The sequence below is a fragment of the Mandrillus leucophaeus genome, unplaced genomic scaffold, assembly GCF_000951045.1.
Source record: "Mandrillus leucophaeus isolate KB7577 unplaced genomic scaffold, Mleu.le_1.0 Scaffold1324, whole genome shotgun sequence".
NCBI classification, from domain to species: Eukaryota; Metazoa; Chordata; class Mammalia; order Primates; family Cercopithecidae; genus Mandrillus; species Mandrillus leucophaeus.
Window position 1 is genome coordinate 420,691 of NW_012101282.1, and position 11,484 is coordinate 432,174.

An 11,484-nucleotide genomic window follows, 5' to 3' on the forward strand; every position below is an offset into this window, starting at 1 on the left:
ACCTGCTGTTTTCTAGCCTTAAATGTACATTTTAACAGGTACAAATGTTGGAACATTATAATATTATCTGTTAATTACTGGTAATTTAAATTAATTTTAAAATGGTATTTGTTTTTACTTGGTAGGTCTTTCCCAACTCGTTTGTATTAACTTTAAACTTGGGGACTACAGTTTGGTACATTTTAGTATTCTTTAAGAAGCAAAATGAGTCTTTTTGCAGCTCTTGCTACTTAAGAAGAATAAGCAAGAACTAGGGTTGCAGTGAACATATGAATAGTGACTGTTTCTAATAGTAGGAAGCTCCGAGGGCCTTCTTTGTACTCTAACTGATTTGAATCTGAATTTTTAAAACAATATAGTAGTACGTTAATTACGTGTTAGAATATACCTAACCAGTTCACTGGATTCTTTTCAGACTGGGAAGAAGAGCAGGTCAGCAGTCCAAATATTCTACGACTCATTTATCAAGGGCGATTTCTACATGGAAATGTCACATTAGGAGGTAACAGCCACCTTTGTAGTGGGATTTCATGTCGGTCTCATGGTAGCATGATTCGTTTGTTTTAAATGCTAATGTCTTTGAATTTACTAAAAAAAAAAGACAAATTCAAACTATGAATTTTGCCTACTTCTGGTATGCCTACTCCTTCACATTGTGTATTCTGTTAAATTTAATTTTAGGACTGTAATAAGTGTCTACTACCTTGTAAAATAAACTCTATCCCAGTATAGATAGAATTCTATACCTACTATTTTTTAAATGTAATATTATTATATTTCCAAATAATGTAATTCAGATATAGTATTTTAAACTTAAGACTGGACACACAAACTAGGAAAAATTTATGATAGTTTTCAAATATATGAAGGGATGTTTTCAGGTGTTCCTACCTGATATAGTTGCTAATCATGTGAGAATAAAGTAAGTGACTGACATTAGAGCAGCATTTTAGCGTAATAGTTGAAAGAAAAGATTTTGGAACTAGACTATTTAAGTTGTATTAGCTGCACTACTTACTGGCTGTGTAAACCTTGGGCAAGTGACTTAACCAACCTGTGTTCCAGTTTCCTCATCAGTAAAGTGGAATTACCATAGTGCCTACCTCAGAGGTTAAGAAGGGTAAATTACTTTATATATTCAAAGTGCTTACATGCATGGCACATAGTAAACACCTTAATTGTTAGCTATTATTATTCTTTATATATGACTGGAGAAATGTAGCTCAATAGTGCCCCCTTATGGGGTACATTTTCTACCATCAACAGGATTTGTTTAGTTTTGAAAATAGGTATTTCAAATATATTCAGATATTTGGAAATGTATAGGCAAATTAAACGATCTATCTAAATATATATTTCATTAAATATAGTCTGACTTTTTCCTCTAAACCTAATATATAATCTGTTTTTCCTTAAAGGTAGAATGTTTGCATTCATTCATTCAGCATGTATTTATTAAATTCTTATGTGCCAGTACTGTGCTAAGCACTTGGGAATCCAGTAGAGTAAGACAGAAGCTCTCCCTTCAGGTTGCTCTAGTATTACATAGGACAAACAGATCAAATGCACTGGTAAAAATCCTGGGCAATAAGGGCTAAAGTAGATGAATGCAAATGATTTTATCACAGTGTCAAGTGAATAAAACATTTCAGGCTATAATCTCACACTGAGTTTCACTAGTAGTTTTATAACTGGTCTAAAAAATGCTTCTATCTACTAAGATATCTGGCACTTTAAAATGGAGCTTTTTTGATTTGTAGCTTTTTTTATAGCTTTTGTATAAATAGATGGACCGACTCTTAATGCTCTTTGTGTAAGAATTGACTGTTAGCTCCTGGGCTATATTGTACATTCATTAAGGGTGGGACCATGTTCTGGTCTTTTTAAAATTATGGCTCATACAAGATCTTCCGTGAATTAAAAATTGGTAAATGATGGTTGAATTTAATCTATTGATTATATGAGTGAACCTTGAAAGCGGATCACGAGGTCAGGAGATCGAGACCATCCTGGCTAACACGGTGAAACCCCGTCTCTATTAAAAAATACAAAAAACTAGCCGGGCGAGGTGGCGGCGCCTGTAGTCCCAGCTACTCGGGAGGCTGAGGCAGGAGAATGGCGGGAACCCGGGAGGCAGAGCTGGCAGTGAGCTGAGATCCGGCCACTGCACTCCAGCCTGGGAGACAGAGCGAGACTCCGTCTCAAAAAAAAAAAAAAAAAAAAATTGGTAAATGATGGTTGAATTTAATCTATTGATTATATGAGTGAACCTTGAAATACTCCATTTCCCTTTTGAGTATTGATCTATGTGAGCAATTTCCCACCAAGTCCATTCCTTAATTATCTTTTCTGTTGTGACCTCAGAGTTTGAACTTCATATTAAAGCTCACAGAATTTGTGTTAAAAATCAAAATTATTGATTCATTCCCACTAAAGTATATTTTTTACCAGTATTTTTTTTGAAATTGTTTTAGAATAATTACCAGATTGACTTATATAATTATTATTGTCATTCTGTATTGCTGTCCTTCTTTTCAAAAACAATAAACTATCTCTAGCGTAGAAGCATGGCCTGGACCTCTGCGTTAATAATTATAACTGGATGTTTGAGCAAGTTTGGATAACGATAATCAACTATTTGTCTTTTGGGTCTCAGTTTTTCTTTTTAGCATCCCTGTGTTCTTCAATGTGAATAATAAAGAAGATAGCGCACAGAGAAATGCAACCATCTATAAATATTTGAGTGGCCTGTGTGGAAGAAGGCTTTGTATGGCCCTAGAACTTGCTCTGTGTAGCCCTGTGAATTAGACTTCGGATCAATAACTGGAAATCAAAGACAGTTTTCTATTCAATATAGGAAAGAACATGTGAACACATTGAACTACCTAAAGAAAGACTAGACTGCCAGGGAAAGTTAGTGAGATCTTTGTTATAGGTGGTGGTCAAGCAGTGGATGACCACGAAGTAGTGGGTATACAGCCATGGGTGGAATTCAGCCATTATGTGGACAGTTAAAGTGGGAAGCCAGAGCATTCTCTGCCATTCTTGAAATTTTCTGGTTCAGTTAAGTTTCAGATTGAAATGTTCAGTTATCAAATGTCTTAAAACATAGCCCTGAATCCCCCTTTTTGAACTAGAACCTTTATATAGTCATATAGAGTTTCATTTCATTAAAGGAAAAGTGTGACAGCAGCCTTGTTAATCAGAGGGTGAAGAAGATGATCAGCTAAAGCTTTGGCATTCAGTATGGCCCAGATTAGCATTTCCCAAAATGTGGTTCTGAAATAATGAGCATGAGGCTCATCTAGGATACTTATTTTAAAATACAGATTTCTGCACGCCCTCTCTCCCCAACCCGCGTCTCCTGATTTTACTACAGAATTGAATTCCTGGGTGATTTTTATGTACTCTAAAGGTTGAAAACCTCTATTCTGGATATTGTACTGTGTCATAGGAGAAAGCAGAAGCGTCCACAGTGAAAGGAAGAGAACGCATTTTAGATTCTGGCATTCCTCTTCTTTCACATTTTTAAATGTTATTAACATCAATACCTACTATTTCTAGTTAAAATTCAGATGAAGAAGAAAAAATAATAGCTCCCACACATTACATTTGTAACTTCAAATGGTAAGCCTCTTGGGAACTTTCCAGGCCTGTCTGACGTGTTTTTACATTTATATCTCAGTTCACCTACCTTTTTTCTCAGATTCATTTTCCTTGCTATCTCAAAATGATGATGGTAGTATATACTGAATGCTTTCTTTGTGCCAAGCTCTGGGCAAAGCAGTTTGCTTGGATTGTTTGATTTAATGGACACAGCTACAAAGGGCATGTAATAGAATTAGTATCTCCGGTTTAGTTGAGGAAACAGAAGCTTAGAGGGTAAGTAACTTGCTGAGAGTTACACAGTTGGAAGCAGCAGAGATGAAAATTTTTAATCCAGGTCTGTCTTACTAGAGCCCGGAAGACGGATATGAGAGTGATACACAGCCTGGTATGTGCACATTTTAAGTTCAGTTCAAGGTTTGAAGGTATGAGAATGATATGCAGCCTGGTATGTGTGCATTTTAAGTTCAGTTCAAGGTTTAAAATGTTGATCAAGCTTTCCCAAATATTTAGTGAAATTTTTCATAACATAAAGTCTTATTTACATTTTAATTTAAGTCAGGCCTAGGAAGTTATTCTAAAAGCCTCCCTTTTTTCGTTGTGTATTTATGGGCCATCGTGCTTCATTTGAACATCAGAGGTTAAAAGTGTAGACCAAATAATGGCTGGCCAACTTTAAATAAGATGGGAACTCACCTTAAACATATGAAATAGTACCAGTGTTGAAGATAATTAGGATTCTTTTTAAAATCTGCATGGTAACCATCATCCTATAGAGCAAGTTTTAAAAACAGGGAGCTGGAGGGTCATTATTGCTAAGTAATGATCTTTGGCCTTACTTCAGTTTGTAGTTTTTGAAGACAGGGTAATTTGAGGTGTCAGAACTAAAACATGACAACTATAGAAACAGTTCTAGAAGCTAAATATACCAGCTGCTTCTAATTTTATACACAGAGTAACAAAGGGATTTACCATGAAACTCAGTGTTTGTGTTTGCCTTAGTGGACATGGGTGTGTATTCTATGCCTGAAATATTTCATGATAAAATTTATTAAATTTATGAGTGAAAACATGTTATAAAGACTTGATTAGGAAACAGTGATTATTGATAACGCCAAGACAGTGATTATTTTAACCTAATCTTTTTAAGAAAATTCTTTTCTAATGGACGAATACAGGGATGAGAATAAATGTTTAAAATCAAGTTTGTTTCTTGCATTTCTACATCATAGTAGCCTGTTCAGTGCAGTAATTTTATTAGACAATTGACAGGTAATTAGATTTAGAAATGAATATCTCTTAATCTAAACTTTAATATAGAAAGAGTATTTTTAAAAAAAAATTTAATCCTTTCTCCTCTAAAGGTAGCCTCTGATATTAGCCAATTACATATTTTTTTCTTTTATCATTTCTTAAATAATATGGATAAATGTGTCAAGCAAATGGCTATATAACTGCAAAAAATTTTTAAATTTTAAATGTTATTTCTGATAATATTAATCTAATTTTGTGAAGGTACTCTGAGTTAAGAAGTTCAATCTGTTAAAGAAGTCAAAAAAAGCAATCAATTTTTAAAATGGTTTTAAATCTGGATAGTGATTTTAATAGGTTGATATATGTGTAACTAATCATCTTTTGCTTTTCACATAGCATTAAAACTTCCTTTTGGCAAAACAACAGTGATGCATTTGGTGGCCAGAGAGACATTGCCAGAGCCAAACTCTCAAGGTAAGCCATGCACTGGAAAAGTGTCTCAGTTGAGGCACAAAGACAGGCATTTGCTGGGTTTTTCTTGGAGATTCTGAGGGAAAGGAAGTTTGCATAGTTTGTGAATAGAGATTGTCAAGCAAATAACCAGACATTTTTGAAACATGCTAAAATTAAAAGAACATTTATTACAGCTTCTTAATTTTGAAAAATGCAAACATTTTTAAAAACGCAAAACTACTGCTTCCTATACTTGATTGCCTAGCCCCTTTTCCCCTCCAGTTCTAGAATTTTTATAAACGAGGCCCTTCTTCATTTTCCCTAGGTCAGAGGAATCGTGAGAAGACTGGCGAGAGTAATTGTTGTGTAATCCTGTAAACACTGTCTGCCTAGTGTGATGTGATATAGTCTTTGTCTTTCATGCTGCTGGGACAGAAAAGACCCGCCATTGCTTGAGAAACCGTTCAGAACAGTCTGCTGTAAGCCCATGGAACTGAATGACCACATGAACACTGTCCTCTTTTCTCATGAAAGTAAAAGCACCAAGAACATTTTTCACTCTGATTTTTTATTTCTCCTCTTTTTATGTTGAGCTGTTTTAAAACATACTGGTTTTTGAATGTCAATCTCCAGGGGAAAAGTTAACAAGTTATCTTTCGTAGCAGAAACCATTTTGCTGCCACAAAATTTTCATCATCAGAACTAATAAAGCAAGTGTTCCAAATACAATTTGCACTAAAAAGATTGGCATTATTTTGCCCATCAGCAGAATTTATAACAGTTTATGGTACCTAGAAATACTTACATATACAATTCCACACTGGAAGACACTCAGCAATTAATGAAGTTAATTACTGGGCCAACTTGAGAGGAAAAAATGGAAAAGAAACAAAAATGTTGGGTGAATTCTACCAAAGTCAGCCGTGGTGGCTGCACTGGCACAGAATACTAAACTGAGTGTGACTCTTTTCACTGCAACAAATGAAAAAACAAAATGTGCCTGTTTAAAGCACTCAGTAGAGGGCTGATGAAACTGATTTTTTTCCCTTTAAGACATGCACTCTTGAGTCCTGCAGTAACTGAGCGCTTGTTTAGACAGCACAAGAAGGGGTGAGAGTGCGTCTCCTAGCCTTAATGTGGGAGGGTAGTTCCAGTCACTCATCGGCTTTCCTTATTGTGCAGAAATATTAGAAAACCTCATTGATCAATTTTACGTATTTGAATATCAGTGAATTGAAATTTTCCATAATTATCATTCATTTGTAATCACATCCAGTGTCATTCTTACTCCTTAGAGAGTTCAAATGAATTCTTAAAATTTAAAAAGAAAAACTCCATAGTACTAATTTTGTTTCTTTATATAGTTTGCATTTGATATTAGTGCTTGCAATTGTATTAAAGTCAAAAGCTGATTTTTATGGCATACACAATTAAGAATGCCACTTTTTCTTTTATTTCATACCAATAATTTAAAGATTGATATGCTAAAAACAATTTGCACAGCACTAAAGCATGAGCTAGTTTCATCTAAACCTGTAAAAATATGAAAGATTTTATATTTTTTCACTGGGAAGAAATTCTTCCTGGGTGAAATTACAAATATGTGTAGAATATATTTAATAAAAGACTTATAAAATACCTAACTATAGGACTTAAAATATAGATTGGCTTGTAGTATATAGAACAATATTCCATATAAATAAATTTAGCCTTTATAAAAATGAAGTTACAGGCTGGCATTACATTCTGTACTTACTAAGTGTCAACAGCCCTTAAAAACATTAAATGTAAATGGTTTCAAATGGTCAGCGTTGTTTAAATGTAATCAGGTTATTTTATTCATTGTTAATGCTTTGATGAAAAGGCTTTATACGCAGTAGATCTACGAAAATATTGTTCATACTGATCAGAATTAAATTTGTATAGAGCAGAGTTTTAAAACGAATGTAAATAGCACTAAACATTTTCTTTCTGCAACCTGTACTTATAGATTCTTCCTGTAAACTAAATAAAAAAAAAAATCATAGTGCATTTTGGTGGTAATTTTAAAGGTCTTGATTAGGTCAATAATTGTTAAAGCACTGTCTCATTCATGTTTTCTACTTTTATTTCTTAAGCTTTTAAAATTCATTTAATTAATATTCTGTTGTTGGTTTGGGGAGTATTCCCAATGTATCTTTGATATTTAACATGGTTAATTTGTATACAGTCACAACAATGGATAGAATTATGTAGTCTGTGTTATCACTAAAATGTTATATTCAAGAGATGTTAAATATATGCTTTGTTGACTAGCTGAAATGTGAATTCTGTTAGTGTTGACTAAAGAATCTGGTAGTTGCTTAATTGGGCAATTAAAACAATTTATGGCTCTATTCTTTTGTAAAACAAACTACTGGTAATTATTTTTAATACTTATTTTCATTCTAATTACTCTTTTTTTAAGTTAAAGACTATCAGTTAATTAAGATTGAGTTTTTATGATGTTTAAAAATCTCTATTGGTTTTTCAATATATTTTTCTGTGTGTTCTCAGATTATATATTTCAATCAATTTAGAGTTTGCTAAGTGAGATAAACTGGTTCACTAGTAGAGAAAGAATTATGTCGCTTAATACCTAATATCATAGTTGTACAACATGAAAAAAAATAAAAAGTAGCAGTAAAAGTATATACTGAAAACACCAAAAATTTAGATGCCTTAATAGTATATACGTGAAAATACTCAGCTGCCCCTTTAAAAATAATTTCTTGGACTGCCTGGTGGTTAAAATACGATTCCTCATATCCAAGGCTACTTTTGAAGATCCCTCTGCCAAAAGTACAGCGTGCTTATCTAAAAGTGAGAGCTGCATAGATCCAGTAATGTACATAAAGCCTGAATGATGAGCCTATGTCCCTGCCTAACGCTGGTGTCTCACTCATCTCTTTTATCTAATTTGTCCTGAACTTTGTTAAGTGTTCCGGATGAGGCCAAGCTTTTCTTTATTAAAACCTTAGCATGTCTCCCTGATCTGAACTATTTGCTTTCTCTTCAAGATAAGTTGTATTTTGCCATGAAAAAATACAGTATCTAACGTTACCATTCACATTAAATGAAGTTTCCGCATAACATCTATCTTTAGTTTTATGAAGTCATCGTGACCAATGTTACAGTAATTTCTGTTAGCTGATTGTGGTAAGCAATGTTTAATGTGAAAAGAAATTAAAACTTCATCTGTTGTAGAATAATTCTCTAGAATGACTTCCATTCATAATTCTGGTATATTTGCCTATTCTTTATTTCACTACTGTTTTTGTCTTTTTTTCTTTCTTCAGTTTATGATACTCTTCAGTAAAATTCAACATTGGGCCAGCCTTTACTCTGCTGTGGTTTAGCAAAATCAAAGAGAAGTATCAGCCAAAATTTAATATGCCTTCATATCGTTTTTATTTGTAACTTTTGCGAGCATTCCAGTTTTTTTTCCATTTGTGTGTTGTAATGTGGGCACTTGTTAGCCAAATGGAGTGATTGGGGTGGGGCACGTGACCTGTGATTACAAACACAGCTATAATTGAAACACAGCTGCAGGCTGTGCAGGAGTCTAGGCACAGTTTCTGTGGCCAGGGTAGGGTGGGGTTCTTGGGCGTGAGCAGTTGGTGGTTGGGTGTGACTCCTGGTTTACCCTGACCCCCGCCAGTTGGTGTGCTTTCTTCAGAAGGCAGCGGCTTCTATGAGCCTTTTTGCACAGGAGACGGTTGACTTCTGAAAGAGATCATGGATAAAACTAAGTGAGAAACACCTCATTCTTAAATATCAAGAGTTTAAGCCAGGACTAAAATGTGAAAACCAATTTCACTTACTACATTATTTGTAGTCTTCGACAGTGATGTCAGATGTTTGTCTTTTAATATTTTTCATATTCCTCTTTTTCAAAATGACAGCTTTCAAGAAATAGGGAGTAGGCATAGTAAGTTCCCATTTGGGGAAAGGAAATGCCCATCTCTTTCATGTGAGTCAACCAATAAAAAAGGAGTTGGGTAAACACATTTTCTAACTTGGCTCTGGAAGTGGTTTGTTGTTAGAAGTCTTAGGCCAAGAGTCTGGCTGGTTTTAGAATGTGGTAATTATACATTCAAACATTATTTGATATCTTTTATTTTCTACACATGTTCTTGAAGCTTATTTGATGTAAGGGAAGTCTTACAATGAAGTGGGAGAAACTTTGCTATAGTTAAATAATAAAAGGAGGTAGCAGAACCTAGAGGGGAACTGGGACAAGCCGTAGCAGAGCGAGACCCTCAGAATTCTTGTAGGAACATACCGGAAGTTGGCCAATTCTCAGTTGTCTGCCAGATAAGATAGTTTTTCTTTTTCCCTGCATGCTGGAGCATGGTTCTCCTTATGTCCTTCTTCCTTATCACATGGTTTTCCCTGGGCATCACTCACCTGGGTTCCATTAGTTAGGGTGCCACTCTCCCCCAGTGTTTCTCAGTAGCATTTTTTTTAAGTCTGATAATTTTAACACATCTACATTTTGACTGATACGGTTCTTCAGTCCTCAGAGTTCAGAAAACCAGAAGAATAGCTGGACTTTGGACTCAAGCCTGGCTTTGTTCTGGGTGACTTTGAACAAGTTACTTAATATCTGAGCTTCAGTTTTTTCATATATAAAAATTAACACGTAGTTTAGAGAGTTGCTGTAAGGATTATTTTAAAATAAATATTTAGAGCACTGCTTTGTCCGAGAACTCTTGTAAGTTAGCAAACCTGTCAGAAGGCCTTATGTTGGAAATAAAGTGCTGGGCATCGACATATACTCTAAACTTTATGAAAGTAGCTTATGAAGAGGCCAGAGAAAATGTGGATGATGCTGGGTTCGTTTAAAAGGAAGATGAGTGGGGAGATCTGAAAAATAAGCTCTAGAATAGAAGGAAAGTAGGGGACCCAGTAATGACACAGCTCCAGATGTGTATATACGAGGTACCAGGTCCTACATAGAGCTTAGACATGTTAACATAAGGCCGTAAACATGACTGTCAAAATCTGAGATGCTACTTGTTACTAGAGTACAAAAATTACACTGTTCAAAAGAAACGGGTCTAATAAAGGTGGGAAACTACTATACATCAAGAATACACAAAAGGAACTTAGACCTGAGAGGGAAAGTAAATGAGTATGTGAATACTGATGAGAAAAGACAAAAATATGATGGTTGGGTTATATTGTACTTTTCTTCATCAGATTAAGGCTATGGATTTCTGTTCTGAATCTGCAACAGGAAAACACGGAGACGAGACATGGTAGGGATGCAGTAGTTGGGCTATAAAAGACCTTCCTGGATATCTTATTTGCTAAGAGTCCGATTAACTCTTGACTTGCTGATAATGCCATCCCATTAGGTTACCAGAAGTAACAAAACTGCTGCTCTGGGATTCATTTTGACCCAGTGGGAAAGAATTACTCTAGGGGAAATGTTAGGAGCCTGTAGTGAACATAGGTGTGCACTCAAATGTTAGTAATGATGAAACTAAGACACTGGTGATTGCTTCTCCAGCATCCCTGCTGCTTCCTGGCTGGGATATTGAGGAGTAACTTTGCTTTCCCCCTCCTCGTGGCTTAGGGAAGTAGGACGTTATCCCAGCCCTGTCACCTTGGGTGTAATTGCTTTAGAAGTGGTCGTGGGACTCCATCCTGGCAAAGGAGACGTGAGGGAACTCTGCTGAGGGTGTTTCTGGGGAAAGTTCCTTCACTCCCAAGGAGACCTTGCCGGAGACTTTTTGCCTGTGGACATTATTTTGCCTGAATGTGATGATTGAAACTGCTATAGCCACATTTGGACCTGGAAGGGATCTAGCCTGAGGGCAAAGCCAGCATATTGAAGCTGTAGAGGAGAAAGGAAAACACCTGCCCTTGCAGAGCTGCTGATTCTTTTTTAGCTTTTAAGTTCAGGCATACATGTGCAGGTTTGTTATGTAGGTAAACTCGTGTCACAGGGGTTTGTTATACAGATAATTTCATCACCCAGGTATTAAGTCTCGTACCTATTAGTTATTTTTCCTGATCCTCCCCCTCCCACCTTCTACCCTCTGGTAGGCCCCATTGTCTGTTGTTCCCCTCCATGTGTCCATGTGTTCTGTTCTTTTAACTCCTGCTTATAAGTACGAACATGCAGTATTTAGTTTCCTGTTC

At 35.5% G+C, this 11,484-nt stretch overlaps 1 long non-coding RNA gene across 1 annotated transcript; it reads left to right on the plus strand.

Moving 5' to 3' along the window:
• The first annotated feature begins 415 nt into the window (after positions 1 to 415).
• On the plus strand, positions 416 to 8,540 carry LOC105534265. The gene is made up of 3 exons (XR_001005243.1): positions 416 to 502; positions 5,257 to 5,334; positions 5,639 to 8,540. It is a non-coding gene; the product is annotated as an uncharacterized LOC105534265 (long non-coding RNA).
• Positions 8,541 to 11,484: the final 2,944 nt, after the last annotated feature.